The sequence below is a fragment of the Ochlerotatus camptorhynchus genome, unplaced genomic scaffold (genome assembly GCF_037179485.1).
Source record: "Ochlerotatus camptorhynchus isolate MF236.1 unplaced genomic scaffold, CSIRO-AGI_Acam_v1.1 ptg000066l, whole genome shotgun sequence".
Taxonomy (NCBI): Eukaryota; Metazoa; Arthropoda; class Insecta; order Diptera; family Culicidae; genus Ochlerotatus; species Ochlerotatus camptorhynchus.
Genome location: NW_027040556.1, coordinates 2075809 through 2098273, shown reverse-complemented (window position 1 = coordinate 2098273; position 22465 = coordinate 2075809). Strand labels below are relative to the sequence as shown.

At 43.1% G+C, this 22465-nt stretch overlaps 1 protein-coding gene across 4 annotated transcripts in view; it reads left to right on the top strand.

Moving 5' to 3' along the window:
• The window catches only part of pros (prospero), a 444583-nt gene that overhangs the window by 115395 nt on the left and 306723 nt on the right, over positions 1-22465 (top strand). Inside the window, exon 1 of one of the 4 annotated variants that reach the window (XM_065216654.1) lies at positions 10852-12072. The exons of the other annotated variants lie outside the window; for them this stretch is intronic. The gene's annotated coding sequence lies outside the window, so the exon portion shown is untranslated. Of the gene's footprint in view, positions 1-10851; positions 12073-22465 lie in introns of those variants that run through there. 4 annotated transcript variants of the gene reach the window in all.

The window sequence follows — 22465 nt, the reverse complement described above, 5'->3', positions numbered from 1 at the left end:
GAAACCTTGCGCGCGAAAAATCAGCATCATCATCGTCATCATCATCACCACAGTCATCGTCATCATACGAAATCATCGTCAGATCATCGAGCCGTCAAGGTTGATGGATTTCATCGAGGAGCAGTACGTCGTCGTCGTCGTCGTCGTCGTGGAAGTCGACGTCGAAAGGATGCATTTTTCTGCAGCAGCAACAACGGAACGGGTCGTTCTGCCTGGCGACGGGGCCGAAGTGTGGGTGGGGTTGGGTGCACACGCGCTACGTTGACCGAACGACGACGATGGCATTGAGAGTGCAGTGCATCGCATCCGGAAGGACGCGTGCAACCACGGCCGGTGCGCTTGCTTGTGCCTTCCTTCGTCCGTTTGCATTTCAGCGCCGAAAGGTTTGGGGGAGTTTTTGTGCTTCTTTCGATGGTCCGGTTCTTGGCGGACGGACCTAGTCGGAACGATGCATGTGCTTTGCTTTTCGGTTTGGTGAAGATGAGTCTTGCTATACGGAAGCAAACACGAAAGGGTACGTCGATGGGCGGTAGATTTGCCTTCGTGAAGTGAGGTGCGATGACAGTTGGAATCTTCCAGTTGTGCTGCGATGCTTGTTATAGTTTCTGGATAATATGCAGAGGAAAATATCGCAATCGCAATTATTTATTGCTGATTGCATCTGAAACTGGACTGTCCCAAAAATGCAAAAAGTGTGATAAAAGTGCACGTTTCCGTCAAATCGTTTTGATGTATTCGGAGCACTTATTGCTTGCATCATAAGGAATAAGTGCACCGAAGACACCAAGACGATTTGACGGAAACGTGCACTTTTATCACACTTTTTAATAAGAGAAAACGCGCTTATTAGTCCAATTTGGTGTGAAACGCGCAATATATGGTTAGCTTACATACCTCTCACGCTATCCGTCACGAGCTCAAATCTTATTTCCGGTCATATAACGAATGGCCTAAATTGTGTTAAAGTGACCATAATGATGATAGTAATAATAATAATAAAAACAAATTATAATACCACGTCCCAATATACGAAGACAACATATGTATTAAGAAGACGATTGCTCCTGTACATTAGCCTTGATCAGGGATGCCAGATAATGTTATTTAAAGTCTACGATAAAAAATTTAAATGCCTTGGAATTTTCAAAAATATCTGCCAAACCATTTAAAAAAAAGTAGAAGGGTCTGTACCTAGGGGCACGAACGGAAGCTTGACGTAGGACCGCTAGTGGACGAAATAAATGTGAAGAGCATTTAGTCCTTTTAATTGATCAAGGGTAGAAGGGTAGAAGGGTCTGTACCTAGGGGCACGAACGGAAGCTTGACGTAGGACCGCTAGTGGACGAAATAAATGTGAAGAGCATTTAGTCCTTTTAATTGATCAATTATCTATTATCTCAACTCTTTCCGTTTTTGAATCGTAGGCGTACCAAATTTGTAGTAATTTTTTTCACAGAGAAAGTTGAATAAGAGAATCAATCAAAATCACTTGCACCCCTGCTTCCAAGTTTGGTTACAAGATTACAACTCTGGAGAGCATTTTGTGTGGGCTTGTGGTTCTGAATATGGACAAACAGGCACAGATAAATTCTATTCCAACTCTTTACTGATGTAAGCTTGATGGCCCTGAAAAGAGCCGTTTTATTGAAGAGGACATCCATGGCCACTTACGCTTGGCGGTGTTTAGTGTAGGTGACAGCATCACGGATCTTATTTTCCAGGAACACCTTCAGCACACCTCGTAGATCAGACCGGAGATACGTTTGACACTACCACGGCGAGCCAGACGACCGATGGCGGTTATCTCGAAGAACTTTGCGATTACGCTTGGCACCTCCTTTACCAGACCTTTTCCTCCTTTGCCACGACCAGTTATTGCTTGTTGTATGTGAAGGAGTGGACTAGCCACCACCTTCAAACTACTGCTATTGCTGCTCACCACGTCGTCCAAAGCGAAATGAGCTAATGCCATGCAGCAGCGCTCTTTAATATCTTTTCAGGTTGAAGCAGAATGATGTGCAACCAAGTGGTATAAAACCTACAAAGACTCCTCCCATTATGAGTAGTTTGCTATCAAGTAGTGACACTGGCTCTTTTCCTTTTGCATACACGGCATATGAGAACGACCCAAATTTGAGTTTAGTTCACTCATAATCACCAAAAGTGCAGGAACTCAGCGATGAGTAAATTTGTCTCATGGTTTCCTGTGGAAAACCTAAAAAATCTGCCAGAAAATGAGGAAATTGACGAAAATTTTATTCAGTCTCGGAGTAGTACCAATAGACTGAGTGAATCCAATCTTTCCTTTTCTCAAATTCGGAAATTTTTCCCTGGAAAATCCTGGAAAAACCTGGGAAAACATGAGGCAAATTTACTCATCGCTGAGTTCCTGCACTTTATTTCTTATTTCTGAGATAACTAAACTCAAATTTGGGTCGTTCTCATTCGCCGTGATCAAGGTTGATCAAAATAATTTGTACCCCTGCTTTCAGTTTGATTACATGAGCATTTTGTGTGATCGTTGGTTCTGAATACGGACAAACAGGCAGATGAATTCTATGCCTACTCTTTACTGTAATAAGCTTGGTGGCCCTGAAAAGAGCCGTTTTGTTGCCAAAGTTGGTGATGATTTAACTTCCGAAACCAAACAGAGTGCGTCTCTGTCACTTCAAAACGTAGATGACATCCATGGCCTCTTACGCTTGGCGTGTTTAGTGTAGTTGACAGCATCACGGATCTCATTTTTCAGTAACACCTTCAGCACACCTCGTAGATCAGACCGGAGATACGTCAGACACCGCCACGGCGAGCCAGACGACGGATGGTAGTTATCTCGAAGAATTTGCGTTTGGTTCTGAATATGGCGATGAGTATGTAAAATATTATGCAATTCCATCCTCCCTATTCGCACGCACCCGAGGATCTGAGGTGAATGCCACTTCGACTTGTTTCGTCTACTTACTACTCTCTGACGACTGTGCTGGGGAAGCAGCAGGTGCATGTAGGTAATTGGTGGATTTGTTTGTTAATTCGATGCTTTTGGACAATGCTGGACATTTACCAGTTTTTCAATAGTTTCTTGTTGAAAATCAACATTCGGAAGCATTGTTATCGATGCGTAGCCATATTTCTGATCGATTAGTGATAAAATTATTGAAATTGACCAGGGGCAGCTGAGTTATTAACGTTCAAAATCTTTCATAATTTGTTACATGTTCCATTTTCGGTTTTCACAAAGTGTACCCCCATATAGAAATCAAAGACGTAGTCCTACGTCAAAAACTTCCCACGGTAGGGACCTTCAAACTGCTCGAACTGGTTAAGCAACTCCATCAAAAACATCGGGGGATTTCCGCTCAATAATTGCAGCTTCAAAATCATGGAGCGGATGATTAACCGTCGACTCATGAGCATTCTGATCGACCACAACCTTCTCGAGCACCATCAACAAGCGTTCTGTCCAGGACATAGTACATAGGCCCTCCCGCAGTATAAAACTAAAACCGTTAAGATTTTGGGAATTCGAATTGACCGCGGTCTATCGTTCATACCACACTTCGATGAGGTGAAATGTAGATGAAGAAAAAAAACTGGATCGAGCGACGGAGTGTTCCTCCTAGAGGAGGCAAACCAGCTCCTCGCTAGGGCTACCGATCAGTCGCTCTCCTCTGTGTTCACAGTCCACTGGGTTGGAACCAGAGGTTGAGAACCTGCACAAAATCTCCATAGACCCAACACTTAAACATACCTTTAGAGCAGGCTCTACCCGAGCAAAGTCGGTTAACAAAATGAAAGCAAATCGATATTAAAGTTTGCAATTCCTATCAGAATGAAAACTCATTTTGATTTCAATTGTTGCGACATAAGTCTTATATCACATTGTGCTTCATTATATGCAGTCAAGACTTTCTTAATGAAAGCAACTTAACTTGAAGTTCTGCTGTTAACGTCTTGTTTAAAATTTAATTTAAAGTCATCTGTAGTTGAACTAACGATTATTGTTTATTTGTTTTGTTTAACACATTTTAGGTCATGCGTAACTTTCCCGGGTTGAGATTCGAGCTCAAGTCTTTAAGCGTGAGAAGCATGGATGCTAACCATTTACGCCAGCCCCGTATTCAGTTATGAATGCAAAATCAGTAATCAAAAGATTTCCGTACTCTCCTTTTTGCTGTGTTAACAGTTATCGCTCAGCTTCTGAGACGCGCGGACGTGTTTTTCTTGTCGTTTTAGCGCTATTTCAAAAGTCAAGCCGTTGAAGATATTTTTTCGCTTTGCTATCTGTATCGTGCCGCGTCGCGTGTGCAGTGTCCGCGATGAGGCGTGAAAACACTTTCAAGATTGACTATTCGAGTTTCCCCGTGAAGCCGTCGTTCGAGAAAGTGCACGGCTTCTGCCGTTCAGTGCTCGGCCTGAAGAAAGAAGACGTGCAGAGACTACAGTGCCACCGCGGAGGAGCATGTGCTTTCGTCAAGGTCAATGACCTGGCGTTAGCACAAAAAATCGTTGACAATCATGACGAGAAGCACGAAGTTGAACTGGACGAAAAGAAGCACAAGCTTCGTATTACCATGGAGTGTGAAAGTGAAGGTGCATGACCTGCCCGAAGACGTGTCCGAAGAGAAAGTGGTAGAGTTCCTGAGCGCGTTCGGTGAGGTGTTATCGATTCCCGAGCTAATGTGGGGTGAAGGCTACGATTTCGGTGGTATTTCGCTCGGCATATGGTCTGCTCGAATGCTCGTGAAGAAAAATATTGACTCGTGGGTCACCATCGACGGCGAACGAGCACTTGTCGTTTACAAGGGACAGCTTCAATCCTGTCGCCACTGTCACGAGCAAGCGCACACTGGCATATCATGTGTCCAGAACAAAAAGCTTCTGGTCCAGAAGAGCTACGCTAACGTGACGAAGCAAACGGGTCCACGACCGCAACCAAAACCAGCTGGTCCGAAACCAGTCAAGCCGAAACCTACCGCACCACCAACGGCAACGTTGGGTGCATTTCCCGAATTGCCGAAGCAGACGGACACGAATGCGCAGAGTAGTAGCCAGGCCGCAACAGCTGTAGCGTCCCTGTGTCCGCAACCACTACTAGCGCAAATGTCGTCGTCGCAACGAGTGCCATCGGTAACTGCCCAACCAGCCAACACCAGCACGGCTACGGTTGACCTGTTCAAGACGCTGCGATCGCAGAGCAAGAGCGGGAATGGCAACGAAACCGACGAATCTTCCACATCCACGAGTAGCAGGCGGGACAGGGCCGACCGCCGAGCAAAGAAACCGCGCCGGACCAGCGAGGACGAAAAGCAGGGTGGAGCTCCCATCAATGGCTCTCACATCCTACAACGTTGCTTCCATCAACATCGGCACCATCACGAACCCTACAAAACTAAATGCACTCCGAACCTTCATCAGTAGCCAAAACCTCGATATTGTGTGTCTGCAAGAGGTTGAAAACGAGCAGCTCTCCTTGCCTGGCTTCGTCGTTTTCGCCAATGTAGACCACATGAGAAGAGGTACAGCTATTGCTCTGAAGGAACACATCCATGCCACTCACGTCGAACGAAGTCTGGACGGCCGACTGCTTGCGCTGAGAGTGCAAGATACAACTATCTGCAACGTTTACGCTCTCTCCGGCTCTTCGCAGCGCGCAGCTCGGAAGGATTTCTTTAATGGGACCTCCGTCATCGGACACAGCATGTGATTCTGGCTGGTGACTTTAATTGTGTGCTGCGAGCATGCGATTCAAGTAGCCCCAACACAAGCCCCTCACTCAAAACAGCTGTGCAGCAGCTCCAGCTGCACGATGTGTGGGAAAAGCTTTGTCCACGCGATACAGGCTTCACCTACGTCAGCAGAAATGCTCAATCGAGCCTCGACCGCATTTATGTCAGCAGCGTTTTGCGCGATCACCTGCGAGCAGCACATACGCATGTCTGCTCGTTCACCGACCACAAAGCGCTGACACTCCGAATATGCCTCCCCCAACTTGGACACGAACACGGCCGTGGATTCTGGTCACTTCGACCCCACCTTCTAACTGACGAAAGCGTTGGGGAGTTCCAATATAAGTGGCAATATTGGACGCGCCAACGCAGGAACTACGGGTCATGGATGGAATGGTGGCTCTCGTACGCTAAGCCTTCTTTAAGTGGAAATCTCGAGAAGTTTTCGACGAATTCTACAGCGCACACCAGCGCCTCTATGCGGAGCTACGGTTAGCGTACGACGGGTATTACCAGCACCCAGAACTGATAACCACGATCAATCGATTGAAAGGGGAAATGTTGGCACTGCAGCGTAATTTCTCCCATACGTTCATGCGGATCAACCAAACGCACGTGGCGGGGGAACCACTGTCGATATTTCAGTTGGGGGAGAGGCGGAGAAAGAGAACCGTCATCACACAACTGGCCTATGCTGGGCTATTTCTCCGAGCTCTACTCGGAAGAAGCAAACGGTGGAGACGACAACAGCTTCGTTTGTGAGATAGCCGTTCCGCCGAACGACCCACTGAATGAAGCCTGCACGAGCGAAATCACCACGGCAGAAATTCTGTCGGCAATAACAACAAGTGCTCCCAGAAAGTCTCCCGGCTGCGACGGCATCCCGCGAGAGTTTTATTACCGCATGTTCGACGTTATCCACCGAGAGCTGAACCTGCTGCTCAACGAAGCGCTCACCGGCAATCTTCCCGCCGCATTTGTGGAAGGCATTATCGTGCTGGTTAAAAAGAGAGGAGGAGACAACACGGCACGATCCTACCGTCCGATCTCGCTGCTCAACAGCGATTACAAACTGTTCTCCCGCATTATCAAGACCAGGCTAGAGCGGGTGATGAGAGCCCACCACGTGCTGAGCGATGGACAGAAATGCTCTAACTCCGAGCGAAACATCTTCCAAGCCACCCTTGCTCTGAAAGATCGGATCGCCAGCCGGGCCGGGAAGCTCATAAGCTACGATCTCGATCATGCGTTCGATCGGGTCCGGCACTCATTTCTCTTCTCGACCATGCGCTCCCTCGGATTCAACGAGAATCTCATCGCTCTGCTGGCGCAGATTGCCAATCGCTCAACCTCACGGCAGCTCGCCCTTTCGAAATCCAACGCTCCGTACGGTAAGGGGACCCGTTGTCCATGCACCTCTTCGTACTGTACCTCCACCCACTGGTGGTCAGACTCGAGCAAGCGTGCGGAAATGAGTTGCTAGTGGCCTACGCGGATGATATCAGCGTCATCGTCACATCGGTCGGGCAAATCGAGGCGATGAATGGTCTGTTCACTCGCTTCGAGCTAGCCGCCGGCGCCAAATTGAACTTGCGGAAGACTATTGCCATTGACGTTGGGTTTTGCAAAGGCAACGCGATCATCACCCCGTGGCTGCAAACTGCGAATGTAGTCAAAATTCTGGGTGTTGTCTTCGCAAACTCAATTCGCCTGATGACGACGTTGAACTGGGATGCACAGGTAGGGAAGTTCGCGCAGCAAATGTGGTTGCACTCTCTACGGACACTAACGTTGCACCAATGAGTCATCATGCTGAACACGTTCGGCACCTCCAGGATATGGTACCTGTCGTCGATACTGCCGCCCCTTGCCAAGCACACGGCGAAAACTACATCAACGATGGGTACCTTCCTGTGGAGAGGAATGGTGGCCCACGTCCCAATGATGCAGCTAGCACGGAGCAGAAAAAACGGAGGACTGAAGTTGCATCTACCAGCACTAAAATGTAAGTCGTTGGCCATTAACCGGCACCTTCGTGAGATCGATTCCCTTCCTTATTATAGATCCCTTCTGCTCCACGTAAATCCCCGCCCAGCAATCTCTATAGATCTTCCTGACCTCAAAATAATCCTATCTAGTTTATCCCAAATTCCCCACCAAATCCAACAAAACCCCTCCGCCGATCAAATCCACCGACATTTCGTTCTCCAAACCGACCTGCCAAGGGTGGAACGTAATAGCCCGACAACCAACTGGCCGCGCACGTGGCGCAACATTGCGGCGAAGCAGCTCACTTCAGCGCAGCGGACGAAACTGTACCTCCTGGTCAATGAGAAGATCGAGCATCGCAAGCTATTTTTTGTGATGCAGCGTGTGGCGGACGAGAACTGCACACATTGTGACAATCAAACGGCGGAAACTCTCCTCCATAAATTCTGCACCTGCACCCGTGTTGGCCCGGCTTGAACGGTCCTGCAGCAGAGAAACGTGTGCAAATTCTTAAACTTTTTATTAATTACATCTGCTTTGTTAATGGAAGTAACGGTAGAATTGATGTAGCTGAGTTGAATTTTCATCTAGATATAGAAAACTAATTGTAAAAACACTGACAATAAAAACTAAACTTTTATAAAAAAAAAAAAAAAAAACCGTTAAGTCAACCAAAATGAGATCAACTGGAGTATTCAAAATAAGTTACATCATAGCAACAAATTTTGATTTAAATTTGATCTCCAGTTTTGCTCGGGTACCCTTCTCGCCCAAGTATACAGGGACCTAATATACCGTCGCTACACCAACCATACGATCCGCTATTCCGACGGGAGTTGTCTCCTTGGCGTCGGTAGCATTGGTGCTCAGCACGGAAAACAAGATCGTCGGAAAACAAATCAAAGGAAAAAAAAGCTCTTATTAAAAATAGTACAAGTATTATTAAGCGTGCAGTTGAATAAAATCGTTAAGAAGCCGTTTCTTCAATAGGTCACTGTTTGTTGGGTTATTTCCTTTCAACTGGTGTATTTAGATTTCAATTTCATCTATTAACGACACATTTATAAGCGTTCAAAACCCAACACATTTTCGTGACGGTTGCAATTTTAGATTTACCCACTGTACCTTCCCGTTAGATGTAGTCTACGTCACAAATTCTATTGGTTTTTTTTTAACTTGTAATACAGGGGAAATTTTTGAATCATTGACCATGGAAGCCTGGATTTTTACAATGTAAATTCACTTGTCCTCCTAAATAAACAAGCTTTTGACTACATGATATTTTTTCTAACCAATCCCGAGATAGAGCTGATTTCTAACTTCCGGATTCCTGATTGAAGCAAGCTTTATCATACCATCGATAAACATTGGCCCACATGGCAGCATCAAAACACATTTCACATAAACTCTCCCTTTTGACTCGGTGGTCAGCGCCAAATCGCTTCGCAACATTTTCCTTCAGCATCAGTTTTAGCACCGGGTACCTATACCTTGTCCAACATTTGCACATTCATCTTCTCCGGCCACCACCACCACCTGCGACGATGACCGTGTAGAATGCATGCTGATTCCTACTGGCCATGGCTCTCGGTTGGAAGCACTCCCTGACGTCACCCTCTTGCCCTTGCCCAGTCTCCGATTGCATCAGGACCACGGCGCTGCATGTGCATGTAGGATTTTTTTTTGTTTTCGATTTGCCCGCGATTTTTGTTCGCGAAGAAGGAAAAAACTCCTATGTAGGTATCAAAACAAAGTTAGTTATGACCGGCAAGCATATAGGCCCTCTGCCGGTGAAAAGCGGGGGGAAAACTAGAACTACTAACACACCAGCTGCATGCGTGCGTGAATGCGTGTGCGATGATCGGAGAAGTGCGTGTATGGGTGGTGCATTTTGCAGGGCAATGCAGCACACATGCATCGGCTTAGGCGGTCAATGGGAGGTCTAATGAATGAATAGATCCCTAGATAGCCCCCAAGGGCTTTCGAGAAGATGTGCTTTGTTTTTCGAATCAAAGGGTCAAGAATCCACAGATTTGACGACCTCAAGGTCCTTGGCAAGGATGGAATTGACTTCCGCCAGACCACCACGACGACGGATGACGGAGGGTCGCGCGAGTCGCGACGGTGTCTCTGTGTGTATGCAAAAGGCGGAGCGGAAAAAAGGACTACAAAAAAATAGCGAGTTGCCCTCCGATCCCTCTCGCAAACACAATCGGACGCTTGCGCCAGGGAAAAATGTATTGATGAAATATATGTGTATGGATTGCTGTTTTTTTTTTATCTTCAAGCGGGGGGGGGGGGTGATTTTCCGCGCTTTCCACCTGGGCTCTCCCGGTGGGAGCACGGCGTGCTTTCTCTCGCTCTCGGTGGTGGTTAGGTGACAAACAATCGATTTGTGCGAGCGCGGGGAGGGGGTGAAATTCGAATTTTTCGTTTCGGAAAAATTTATGTATAAACAGGCAGGCAGAGGCCAGCTACTCACTCCGAGGCCGGTCGGTCGGACGGCCGCGCGAGAGATCCCCATGAGAAAGAGAGCGAGAACCCCCACCTAAAAAACGGTTCGAATCGGGTGCAGGATTTCGCTTTTTTTCCATCAGCAGCAGCAGCGTGCCATGCGGGTTGCATACATAGAAGGGGATGGCGTTTTTTTGCAGCCGTTGTTGTTGTTGCCTCAGCCTCCCGCTTCCCCGTTCCGGGAACGGGTGATGGAGGATTTTTTCCGCCAAACAGGGAAAACTCGGAAAATGATAAATTTTTTCCCGATCCGCAAAACGCAGTTGGAAAAGAGGGATTCTTTTTTTGTGTGTGCAGCGGAGCTCGCCTACCCCCGTCAGGTCTTTTTCGGTCGTTCGGACTCTTCGGTGTGTGTTGCATTTGGGGGGAAAAAATCTGCCTGGTTCTGGATCGCTGGCCCAGGTCGTCCCCACATATCGCCACTGCCGCCGTGCCTCGTGTATGTACGTATGTATGTAATTACCCAGCGGTCAGTGTTTCTTTTTAGCGCATAATGACGCTCAGTCACGCTGTTCTAGCGTCGTTGTTAATACGCGTGTTATCGCCGTCCGTCGCGCGATGCCAAAAATACCGGCGTCAAATTTCTTATTTTTTCCATTATAAGTAAAAATTTCAACATATTTAAAACCACACAAATTTGCAATCCGTATCGTCACCTAGCGCTGAACACGAATAAGAAGAAGAAGGTGAAGACGAAGTGGAGGAAGAAGTGAACCATCTCGAGAAGAAGCAGTCGTCGTCGGGAGCGGCTGCACCAACAGCAGCAACCACAATATATAATAATTAACCATACCAGGGAGAAGAAAAAAATATAATGTGGACCACGACGACCCCCGCAAGGAGCCGCGGAGAGGTGAATGATAGGGAAAGTAAAATTGCCAAAAAATGTGCACCGTGTTAAAATTAATCGATAATTAAAGCGGAAGCGGAATTATTCACAACTGGAGCGAGTGATACGAAAGAGAACAATTTTCAACAACGTTTCGGAAACCAAACCCACGTCCTGGAAGCTCATATCTTCTCCACCGCCGAACATCAACCGGAGAGATAAATCTAAACACAAAAACTGCATGATTTTGTTAGTTTGTTAGTTTCTGAATTCATCGATTTTCAACGATTTCGGAAAAAAAATAAGAACAGTTTGCAAATCTTGTTTCCCCTTCAGAGAAAAAAAAATCCAAAAAGTTCAATTGTGAGAAAGTGAGTTCATGCGAGTTTCAGCGATGTAAGAACCCCTAGCAAAACACAGTCTGGACCAACAGTGATTGAATATTATTATTAAAAAATAATGTGCAATACTCGATAATCAATCCCGAAGTGTGACCCAACGCAACCCCCGGACTGGACTAGAAACTGTTACTGTGAAGAGAGGTTGCACCTCCCCCAAACGCGGCTCGAAGAAGAGTGAGGAGTGGGGTGTAGCTCATTAGAGTGTAGTGTTGGACTGACTTAACTTGGACCCCGCGTGTCGGAGGAACCTGGACCTGGAGAAACTTGGAGAAATCAGTGCTGAAAGTGTGTGTGGTGGTGTCTCCTCCTCCTCCTCCTCGTCCCAGGTCTAGGACTCCAAGAGTCCAAATAGTGGCACCACTGACGACTGACCGGTGCGTGGTGTGTGTTGTCTAATTATAATCACCCAAAAGACCCAGCCCCGAAAATAATACCCGCTTGCTAGAGCAGGCAAGCAAGCGAAGGAACTACAACGACAACGGCAGCAAATGGGCTCCGTGCCTGCGAATGTGTGCGCTGATTAGACAGACGGCGGTATGACGGTTTTGGACTTTTAGAGAAGCTGGTTGTTTGGCTGCGAATTTCACTGGGAAAAAACTAAGTAATATCATAGGTAAGAGAAAAGAGTTTGGTTGAAATGTTTTCTGGTGTTATTTTTTTCGATGTTATTTTATTTTTTGAGTTACCTGTTCAGTTTATTCTTGTTCAAAGCAAGCCAACGACTCAGGAAGAACATGCTGTTGTTAAATATGTTAAAAGTTGTTAAGTTAAGTTAAATCTGTAAAACAGAGTTACACGCGAGTCGATAGAAAATAAGTGAAGATTGTCAGATGCTATTTATCGATTCAGCAAATTCCAGCAAAAGAATGTAATTGGATAAGAGAACTAAACTAAAATACATATGGTAGTATTTAATATTGTTAACCTTAAAACCAGTTGAATGCTTCAAACCTGCTGCTGATGAAAAATCCTAGATTATTATGGAAGTTATGGAGTTCTGTAAAACAGGGTGAAATGATTACTACACCGTTCAATTTTCGTTTCTCAACAATCCTTTTTCATGATATTGTTATAAGATCATTTGTTTAATATTTAATTAAGTAGTTTAAAATAGTACTTTTGAAACGTTTCCCCTAACCACTCCAAATGTACAACGTTGTGGAAGTGATAAAATATGCAACTTTTTACTGTTCCTACCCAAGTAACAATTTGGGTTTTATGAGGGTTCTGTAGACCATGATTTAGTCTTCTATAACGCTTTTAAACCTCGATCAAACATGTAATGTTACTTGGGTGATCATCCTGTCGGAATCAGCATTTATTCTGGTGCTGTGTTCGGTGACATTATTTAACGTACTTAATTTTTAGTCGCTGAAGTTGAATCTAAAGTCAGATTTTGCGACAAACTGTTGTGATTGCCTACATTTAGGCGTATATTTAACTATTTTGTAACAAATACCCAGAATGTTCGAACGTAAATCAGATGTAAATGCTTACTTCTGGATACCTTTTTTTTTGCATTTTAAAGCTTATTTTAATTCTAAAAAATACACCATCCGTTCAATTTAAAAACTAAATTCATACATTAGAAAATAATTTGTACAATATGACTTTTGCGATTTTTAATAGTCTCGAACGAAAACTCGAACTTTGGGCTTGATACGTGCCATCAACTTCTGCACAAACTGCTTTGAAATTGCTCAGTATTTTTCGATTGGTCAAAATTCCGGACAATTCGGAGTATTCATTAGCTTGGGGACCAAATCGATCTTTTTGGCAGCATAGCACTCCAGAGCCACCTTGGAGTAGTGGCAGCTGGCCAAATCGGGCCAAAATATGACTTTGCCCCAATGCTTGCGGATGAACGGCAATACACGCTTTTACAGGCCTTCTTCGATGTAAACTTGGGATGTCATCGTTGAGGATGTGACGAATGGTTCCGTTTTCAGGTCACAACTGCAAATCGCTTACCAAATCATGGCAAACACTAACTTGAATGTTCCCGTGCCGGTCGCGGTGTAAAACTTTTGACCGGGAAGCTGCTTAAAATCGAGTTTGACGTATGTTTTGTCTTCGATCAAAGTGCAGCCCTTGTGTTTCGTCAAAACACGGTCGTACAAGAGCATTGTACGCTTTTTGGTTACGGAATTCTGCTTCATGTGCCGGTTCGGATGTTTACTGGCTTTGTACGACTTGTATCCTTTGAAAGTTGGCGTTGTATCTTCTGGACACATCTTGGATCGAAAGATCGGGGTTTGCTTTAATGCACCTCAACGATCCCTGGTTCCAGTTTTTTCGTAGGTCCGCAGATTCCTTTCCACTCTCAGGGTTTCCTCGTAGGTTTTGAGCACTCGACAAACTGTTGTTCTCGGCATCTTCAGCACTTAAGCCAGCTTGGAACCGGACCACTCCCGTTTTTTTCGGTGCTTGAGCACAATATTTTTTCTTCTGTCGAGTTCCATTTGACGTTATTTCTGAACGCGATCGACTACTTTGATCAAACTCCAATTCACTTTTAGTCAGCCTTTACACGTTTTTTTCAGGCATGCATTGATGTATAACTGTCCGTTCATATTGTCATACAGCTTTCGGACCCACGTTTTTGCCTTGATGTTTTGCTTTACGGTTCGGTTTGGTTGCTTAATGGCCCGATACTTGAAGAAACCTTCCCGAATGCGTATATTCCGAACTGTACTGAGTACTTCGACACCTTGATTGCACCTTCCGGCAAACAGACAAACGATTCAACACTGTACAGACGGTGGTTTCGGCCATTTTCAACTCCTTTGCTATCCTCGTTCCGGACCATGTCGGGTTTTCACATCTTGTGTGCAAAATTAATTCTTTTCTATTTTCTTCCATCGCGTGGCATTTCAAGAAATAAAAAAAAAAAAATTTTATTTTTGCACAGGATTTTATTGTAAACAAACGTCTGTCAAAAGATTCCAGAACCGACCACTAGGAGCGCTGTACCGATTCTAAAGTTGCAGGACTTTAGTCGATAAGTTTGCGATGTCCTTCTACCAGAGATTTGAAAAAAATGAGGCAATTCATTTCAGATTTATTTAGCCTAGCAAAACTAAAAACCTATTCTCATGAGGGTTTTTGAAGAAAGAATCACATCGCTCCGTGGTAAACAGATAGGAAACGGCATTTTCTTCTTCTTACTGTCTTTGACGCTCTCAAATGAGCTTTCGCCTGCTCTCATCTTAGAGTTCTTGAATTGTGCGCTTTCAATGCCAACCAATGCATGCCGTTCAAAAACCATGTACACTTTCTAGGGAGAGGGTCACAGGCTACGTAGCTTAAATTTGTTTTCCAAAATATATGATTGTATGTATGTAAGGTAGCCACCATCCCTTCAAAGATCCTGCCCAACAAACATTGAATGTTGAATAAGAGCTTATTGAGGCAAAAACGAGCTTCTTCAGCTAAAAAATTGCTTATTCAGCTCTTGATCAACTCAAATTGTTTGTTGGGTGTCTTGTATGCAGCAAGATCAATTTGAGCTACCGATCTGAATTCACAATATCGCTGTATGAAGGGATAAAACGGAGGGGCGGACCCGTAAGCAGAGACACTTACACGAAATCCACGGGAATTCAAGAATCTCCTTCCAACGATACGACCCAACAAATCGAATAACGCAATTCGCAATACTTATTATGCTTCCTTCCTAAGGATGGTTTGTTAAGAAGGGCGCGTCAATCTCGCTGCAACTGTTGAAGTAGAATTCACACCACCACAATCGAATCGGTAGGATAAAGAAAATGATAGTGTTTATTCCCTCCTAGACTCCGGTTGTCATACCACTCCAGTCGTCCAGTTCCAGGTCAAATGATACCCTCATACTTAGAAAAAATCATGTAAATTTAGATGCTCTGAGACTGACATATACGAGCGTCAATTTTGACATAGAATTGAGTCATAATAGACGTGAAATTCAGCTCAATCAAACGTACTTTTCGTTGAATAACAAACTTTTCAGTCTCGGAGCACTTAATTTTACATGAAATGTTTGTTTACGTCTCATCCTTTGTGTCAAAGGTGGATTCCGTCACGTGTAAAATTAGATGTTTCTAAGTGTGCTGATGATCCCTACCAACCCTGTATTTATTTATTCATACGGGATAGTGGAGGAGAAATCTTTGTTCATAAAGTTCAAGTCAGAGGAATCGATGCTTCATTGCTTGTTGCATAACCAAGTACAATTAAGTTCCATTATGTCGATGGGAAATTAGTCCAGGAACGCGGGAGGCACATTTAAATTCGTGAGAGTGTACGAGCTTCCACCAGAAGTCCCGGGATGCAATCTATGGTTGGTGCTAGAGAAATACGATGATGTTAAGCGTGTCATTCGGGACAAATTCGCTGCGGCTTCATATCTCAATGAAATCTGCATGCTAGCAAATTTGATTCTTCAGCAAATATTACGGAAATTATGAGTTCTACAATTTTGTAGAACATTTCAATATCGAAAATCATCAGTCAAAACAGTTAGAATTTTCAAGTTGCGTCCCAATGAATATAATTCATGGACGGCCCTTTCATCAGATGCTGGGCCAGATTTGAGAGGGGCAAAGGAGGCAAATGCCTGGTTGTATTTTTAAATTTATCATATTTTTTTCTGCTAAAGCAAATAATTTTCATTTTACGTTCAATCCTGAAGTTTAGCCTGCCAATATATTTGAGCTTGGTGGTCACAAATTGTTGAGTTGAAGTAGAAGATCTTTCTGAAAATTAGCTTTGATTAATTGCAAATTACGGTCATTGAGGACATCGATAAGGGAAGATGCATAAATGACGAAGCATTTTAGGGTGACCATCTTCTTCTTCTTCTTCTTTTTCAATTTTCAAGCTTGATCAAGATTATTGCGTGCTCTCAACTTAGTGTTCTAGATTCACTTCCACAGTTATTAATTGAGAGCTTTTGATGTCTGCTACCATTTTCGCATTAGTATAACTGTGTGGCAAGTACAATCATACTCTATGCCCAGGGAAGTCGAGAAATCCCTAGACCGGTCCGGAAATTGGACCCTGCCACCTCCGGCATGGTCTAGCTTTGTAGCTACGCCTTTATCGACTAAGCTAATGGAGGGTGACCAGCCATGCAGAAAAATACGCTACAAGAGAGAGGGGGTCTAAAGCTGGTGCTTCATCAAAAATAATCAAAAGTTTAACGTTTTTATTTTTTGATCCAGATCGTTTATTTTAAAGACTCATTAGCGTTAGCTTAACGGAGCCGATGATTCATAATTAATTGATTGTAGCAAAAGTCACTTAATTCCAAGTTAAGTGTGGGTTGGGCCGAATACTCGCTGCTTACCCGAGGATAGAGGGGTACATTGTCGAAGGATAGGATCAGGAGAGATGCTTGGAGGTGGGGTTTTGTTGTCTCTTCAGAACGTTGTCACCAGTATGAACGGTAGTGCGGTTCTAGATTCGTCTGGAATTCAACCGATTATGGTAACCGGTGGGCAATGATGAGCCTCATCGAAAAGAGGGACAGGACAAACAAAAGCTTTTTTTTTTAATTCTTTATTTAAGAGATTTTTAGCCTTAGGCTAGTTCATCTCTAAACACAAACAAAAGCTAATAAAGTTAGGCAAAAGACAAAAACATTAAATTATTATACTAGACATTTGCAGAAACACATAAATCGACTGCATATAGCAGAGATCGCGTTTTCCCAACACGTCTCTCATAGGACCGTAGGGTTGTCTTCCTTGGACCGCGAAGGTAATCAAAAGTCGCTCTTTGAATTTTGTAGAATGGACCTGGCTGAATTGAAAATACGTTTTTTCACGCATCGTTTCAGCCAGTGCTCCAAAAAATCTACTTTCACGCATCATTTCAACCAGTTCTATTTAACAAAATTCAATTATATTTTTCAAAGAGCTGGGTATAAATCCAACTTGGTAGAGTATTCGAAAAAAATTCCATGCCAATACTTATTTTCATGGATTTTTTTTTTCGTTTTTCTCGAGTTCAAATTTGAATTCAGCGAGTCAAATGGTCAAAAAGCGTTAAACACTACCGACTAGTGTAATTTGTGATCGGAAGCATTAAAAGATTTTTGATTTTTTCCTTCGTTTAGTCACAAATCCCAAGAAACTATTCAACAGCCGTTTGCCATTCACTCTGATTTATTGTGGTTTTATAATGGCAAGAATTTATCCTTTTAGTTTAAATACTGCATTTAATAGGGCATAACATTCGGGGTCAGTAGTTCAGCTTTATACTGTCTTAAAAACCTTCTGAAGTCTGACGATAAAGTCAAAAAGTGTGTGGTTTTATAAATAAATTCTAAACCTTCATAGAACTAATTTGTTATTCAATCATAAACTTTCTTAGTATTAGTTTAATAATGTCGCGACGGAATACTGTGTATTATCTTTATGAAAACAATTATAAAACCATTCGTTTCACACGGACACAAATATCATATATTGTTGCTTTTAAGTATGAATAAAGTGTAACACAAATTCCCCCACTGTTTACACAGTTTAAAGACAAATAGATAAAACATAAATCGAGTCGGACTTTCAAACGTAGGATGCGTAGAATAGCAACAAAAAAACTATCGAAAGATAAACACATTTTGACGCAAAATTTTGATTCTATTGCAATTATTCTTGGAATATCTTTCAAATTCTTTCAGATTCTCTTGGAATTGACATCAAAAATAGTCCCTGAATTCCTTTACAACTACCACTGTGCTTGGAGAGACTTTTGGAGTGCACGGGATTTCTTTAACAAAGCTCTCTTAAAAAGATTATCAGGGCTAATTTTAAATACTTAAATATTACATTTTCGACCAAGAATCCTCATTGAATCGTCATAGAATTCTTCTCAGAACTCTCGTTAAATGCATTGGAACTCGTCTCTCAATTATCTTGGAAATCTTCTAAAAGTTGTTTTGGTGCTGAATGTTGCGTTTTTAATCATTTAATATCAAAAGTGACGCTCGTATGTGTCAGTCTCAGGGCCGATTTTTTCACCTTCGGTTAAACCTTAGAACAGTTTTAAGTGTTAAGCGGAGGTGAACAAATCGGTCCTCAGGGGGCCTACATTTACATGCGATTTTCGTAGTGTGTAGTTTGGTATACTTCTCTGAAATATCTTGGCATCATCCGTAGGATTCCTTTGATATTCAATTCAAAATTCCTTTGGAATTTTCATTGAAATTTCTATATAATTCTACAAAGACTTCTGAAAATCTAGTGCATACCAATATCCTTAAAACGTTTCCAAGATTCATAATTTATTTTCGGGAAAAGAAAATATATTTTCCTCGATTTGTCATCGAAATTAAAGGCTTTTCCCAGCTATTCCGGGTGTTTTAAAACTTCTTCTTCTAGGATTTCTACACTTCTGTAGCGAGCGTTTGGCCGACTCTCAACTCAGTGTTCTAGATGCACTTCCACAGTTTTTAATTGAGACCTTTCTTTGCCAACCAATGCATGAATATGTGTATTGTGTGGCAAGCACAATGATTCGCTATGCCTAGGAAAGTCGAGAAAATGTCCAACCCGCACCAGGGTGTCGACTCCATGAAGAAAACGGAATCCCCTGATATTCCCTGATTTTCCAGCAATTCAAATAAAATTCCAGGCGCAGTACCCGTTTTTGCAACACAACCCCATCAACTATTACTTTCCTCAGATACAGGGGAAATGGATGTAATGTCGGCCTGAATGCCCCTAATTTGGGTCCATACGTAAATTCAGCAATCAACTAAATTTTCAATAGCGAACAAAAATATCCATTAGTACCGTCCCCAGTGTTGGGAAAATATCATAGACAAAAATCAACAAGCAATCAACTGCGGTTGATTTTGCAATCTATGATATCGCAGCTCGGAATATCAAGCTAACAAAACTCACCAGCTGTAAATCTCAACAAACTGTGGTGAGATTGAGTTTCATGATTTTTGCTTTACACCCGAATGCAACCGAAACTTCCATAACGGCTGGCAGCAGTCACTTCGTGTCTGTCATCGGTGAAGAGTAAAAAGAGATAGCAAACTATACTTTCTCTTTCTAAGAGAACGATGTGCAACAGAATCATTTTTGTGTCGAGTTATTTCTCAGCTTGATTTTTCCACGTTGTGAATAGTCTCGCAATATCAGAGGAGCTTGTAAAATCAATATCAAGCATGATATTTTGTTCCAATATCACGCGTGATATTGCAAGCGCATAAGAGCGGAAAAATATCAACTGATTTCTGATTTTGCCAACACTGGCCGTTATAATGACGCGTTCATCTAGATAAAATTGATAAACAGCAATTTTTTAGCGCTGGGCCCAATCTTAGATCCATAGGCCAACATTAGAGCCATTTCCCTTACACCATTTTGAAAAATAAATATAAGATCCAATATGGCCGTTTTTTTCAAAAATTTTAATGACTACCCATTACAAACAGTTATGCAAAGTTTTATGCAAATCTTAGTGCAATTTCCTTAGACGAAGAAGAAGAATTTGACTTTAAAAGCTCACAGCTTGATTTGATAACAAATTTGTGTTAGAAAAATTCATTCTAAATCCGTGTATAAAGTCTGACTAGAAGAGTTGCGAACAGACGGAAACATTAACCTGCCAATTGGGTTCTTTAGGCTGTGTTCCATTTGGTGAATTTTCACTTAAATTTGACACTTCGAAAATAATATGTTCGCAAATCCCTCCGTTGTTGATGGGTTGATTTTCGAAAAGGTATTTGTCAAAATTAATTTCTTTTCTGATTTGTATAAAGGTTCTGGCCAACCATTCCTTGAGACCCAACAAGCTGTAACATCATCTCCAGAACTTCCGATAAAGGCGTGGATTTCTTTGAACGCAGTGAGCGGAACCTTAAAAAGATGAAGATGGTTAAAACGGTACCTTTTTTCGCTACGAATTCAAGAGTTGTGGAAGCATCATAAAGGGTGATACGGTCAAAATTTGGTCAAGGGAAAACGCGTGTAAATCGGTGAAATCGTTTATTTAAAAAATCAAATTAAATTTCTTTTTCAAGTTCAATTAGTATAAAATTCAGGAAAAATATTCAGTTAGGCTTCCGCTTTTCCAAATCCGAATTGCCGGGCCTTACGCTTGACCCCTGCCATCAGATTTTGTACAGCCACCTTGTCCACCTTCTTCGCCGCAGAAAGCCAGTTTGCCTTGAACTGCTGCTCGCCCTTAGCAGTTTTTTTGGTCTTCTTTAGGTTCCGCTTGACAATAGCCCAGTATTTCTCAATTGGGCGGAGCTCTGGCGTGTTGGGAGGGTTCTTGTCCTTGGGAACTACCTGCACGTTTTTGGCGGCGTACCACTCCATGGCCTTTTTACCGTAATGGCAAGATGCCAAATCCGGCCAAAACAGTACGGAACAACCGTGTTTCTTCAGGAAAGGCAGCAGACGTTTATTCAAACACTCTTTCACGTAAATTTCTTGGTTGACAGTCCCGGAAGCTATGAAAATGCTGCTTTTCAAGCCACAGGTACAGATGGCTTGCCAAACCAGATATTTCTTTGCGAACTTTGACAGTTTCATGTGCTTGAAAACATCTGCTACCTTTCCCCTTCTTTTTGCCGTATAAAACTCCTGTCCCGGAAGCTGCTTGTAGTCGGCTTTGACGTAGGTTTCGTCGTCCATTACCACGCAGTCAAACTTCGTCAGCATCGTCGTGTACAGCCTCCGGGATCGCGCTTTGGCCGTCGTATTTTGTTTATCATCGCGATTTGGAGTCACTACCTTCTTGTAAGTCGATAGTCCAGCTCGTTTTTTGGCTCGATGCACGGTTGTAGACGATACACCCAGCTTATTTGCGGCATCTCGGAGAGAGAGGTTAGGGTTTCGCTTGAAACTACCGGCAACTCTCTTTGTCGTCTCAGCGGCTTCCGGTTTTCGATTTCCCCCCGATCCAGACTTCCTGGCTGTCGACAAACGTTCCCCAAACACTTTAATTACATTTGTAACGGTTGATTTGGCAACTTTTAGCGATTTTGCCAACTTTGCGTGCGAGTAGCTCGGATTTTCGCGATGCGCGAGCAAAATTTTGATACGCTGCTCTTCTTGCTTGGACGGCATTTTGACAACTGAAGAGTGACTTCCAAAATCAAAATAGGAGCAACATTCTACACACACACACCTTCAAAATGAGGGGTGTTCAGGTTTTTTAAATGCAAAATTGAAAGAAATACGTCAAGTTGAAATTGACCAAATTTTGACCGTATCACCCTTTATGTCGTATTGCTAGAGACTGCCAAACAAAAAAAACCCATGCAATTGGAGAAACTTTGGTTAAACCTTGTGCAATAAAGATGGTGAAATAGTACTCGGAAATGGCATATGATTGTCTGTCCAGCGACGAATAAGTGATGTAAGTCAGTGGATATCAAAAACCAAGTGGTATCTGATATCAAAGCGGCAAAATTTGGACTTTTCAGTATTCAGCTTGATGAGTCCACAGATGTTTCATCTTGTGCCCAGCTAATGGCCTTTGCGAGATACTTCCATGCCGGAACTATCAAGGAGACATTTCTGTTTTGTTCGGCTCTCGAAACAACAACGAAAGGAGCTTATATTTTGGCGAAAGTTGGCTCGTTTTATGATTCTAATGGACTTTTCTGGGACAGTATTGTTAAGAAGCAAATCAAGATTCCAAACAATAGTGAAGAAACTGAATCCGAATGTAACAGGGACTCCTCGCATCGATTCACCGACAAGCACTCGCCTTTAAAACGCTACCAGAATCTTTGGGTGTCGTTTTGGATCAAATGATTAAAATCGTAAATTCAATAAAATCAAGTGCATTGAATTCGGGACATTTTGAGCAACTTTGTGACAACATGGATTCTAAGCATCAACGTTCATTGGTTATCGGAAGGAAATGTAAAGGATAGATTTTTCGAACTAAAAGCGGAAGTGAAATCTTTTCTTGAGCTCCAAAGAAAAACTGTACTTTTGGATATTGTAAGTGACCCTCATTGGATCTTACAGTTAGCTTATTTGGCTGATATTTTT